The 2,035-nt window shown below is 36.7% G+C and overlaps 1 long non-coding RNA gene across 1 annotated transcript in view; it reads right to left on the bottom strand.

Annotated features, from left to right (window-relative positions):
• Window positions 1-200: 200 nt before the first annotated feature.
• LOC107062872 (uncharacterized) overlaps window positions 201-2,035 on the bottom strand; it is an 11,299-nt gene continuing 9,464 nt past the window's right edge. The window contains exon 3 of the long non-coding RNA XR_001474910.1: window positions 201-688. This is a non-coding gene — a long non-coding RNA (uncharacterized lncRNA). The remainder of the gene's footprint in view (window positions 689-2,035) is intronic.

Below are 2,035 nucleotides of genomic sequence, written 5' to 3' on the forward strand. Positions count from 1 at the left end.
CTACTCTATTGGAAAATGAAAAGATTTTTGGTTTTAGGAGGGAAAAGTTGGTGACAATGGAAAGATTTTTTGGACTAGTTGATGGTGATGGGATGTCATCTTTTTGATGTTACTCTACTTGGAAGACTTTTTGAGTTTTTCTTTTTTTCAAGAGGGGTGTATGTATTGTGTACATATATTTCTACTATTTTAATTTGCCCTACCAAATAATGTTACTGGGGCGGCTTTTTTGCTTGGAAGAGACAGATTTGACTGCCTACAAATGCTAAAAGATGATGTCGTCGACTGGGAGTTTTCTGCATAATCTTGAGCATTACTCTTGGCCAAAGGTGAACTAGTTCAAAACGAGAAGATGTGTCTACAGACAGGATTTCTGAAGACACATATTGCCACCAGTCCGTGCCCTTTATGTAGACATGATCCACCCATCGCACCCATAGATTATAAGCTTTTTGAGCAATGTTCCACACGTAATTTGCTACCGCAGCCTTGTTCCATATCACATATTTAGTGATTCCAGTCCTCCTTTTTTGGTCCGACACACCAAGTCCCATGCCACTAATGGAGCTCTAATTGTATTCACTTTTCCAGACCATGAAGTTTCTACATACTTCTGTTATTCCCTTCAAGACTTGTTTTGGCAACATGAACATAGAAGACCAGTAGGTTGTACATTTATGTTTCTTCACTGTTCAAAAAGAAATTCAATGGTTAAATTCAATTTGTCTTCTATATTTGAAAAGCTTCACTCAAATCCAGAAGTTGTTCAAAAAGAAATTCAAAAACTTCAGTCAATATTTAGTCAACTGATAATCTTTTGTGAGTGCCAACAACGATAACCATATAAAGTACCTCTAATATGTTTTTAAGTGAGCATATAGTATGAAAATTCTTTGTTCTATCAGTGCATAAAAGTTAAAACTCTCTTCTCAATCATCAAGGATCGGTTTTTTCTTTTTTTTAAAACGAAGTAGACTTTTATAATTGAATGTTTTGTGTGGCTTTATTTAGCCTGTAGGTCGTTAATACTAAATTCAATGTTCCATTATTTTCTTTGCTTGAACATAAAGTTTAATCAGCGCTGGGTGAAGGTTTTATTTTTGAAAGAAACAGCCAATAAGTCTGGAAAGGCAGAAGCGTCGGCTAGTCAGTCACAGACTACTTGACTTCCTTATGATGATCTATGTTGCGCGGACTCTTCATATTTGCAGGCGAACCCGTCTCGACGCGACACTGGTGCGGGTGCGGGGTGCGTGTCGGATTCGGTCAATCCGATCCGGACACTTTGACCGAAGCTGAGAAAATATTTAGGGAAGAAAAACTCAGTTTTCGGCTCCGGCGACGGAAAGAAGACAGTTGAATAAAGGCATGCTTGTGGAATAAACAATATAAATTCCAGCATATTCTAAGAGAAGGAAACCAGTTAGCGGACTATTTTGCAAACATTGCTTTAGACAAAGGAAGCTGCAGATACTCACAGTTTAAAAGCATAGAGACAAGAGGAAGGAAGATTTTAAACAGTGACAAGTTACAATGCTCATATTTAAGAATTGCACCAAACAGGGGATAAGAGGGGCAGGGAAGATACAACATCAGTTTTTTCACAAGCACAGCATATACAAGGAAAACGAGAGCACGAAGAGACTGAAGCGGTGGTTTCGCCAAGGCAGCATCAGTGCTTCAGGTGTTGGGTGGAAGGAAATAAAGTGGGAGTAAATGTTTTAGGAAACCCAAATCTAATGGGAAGTGTTTTGTAGGAAGAAAGTTTATTTAGTTATTTTAATTTTTCGTTTTGTCATTACAGACTTGGGCAATAGGCCCAAGTGAGTGTGTATTTTCTTTTTTTTCTTGAGTTATCAAATAAAAGGATCCCAAATTTAATTTTTTTTTAAAAAAGTACACAATACATATACCCTTGAAAAAAGGAAAGGTCAAAAAGTCTTCAAGTAATGTAGTGTCAGAAAAAGAAACATCCCATCAGCCATCAACTATAAAGTTTTTTCAACTGAAAATATTATATATATATATATATATA

This window comes from Solanum tuberosum, unplaced genomic scaffold, assembly GCF_000226075.1.
Source record: "Solanum tuberosum cultivar DM 1-3 516 R44 unplaced genomic scaffold, SolTub_3.0 scf00002, whole genome shotgun sequence".
NCBI classification, from domain to species: domain Eukaryota; kingdom Viridiplantae; phylum Streptophyta; class Magnoliopsida; order Solanales; family Solanaceae; genus Solanum; species Solanum tuberosum.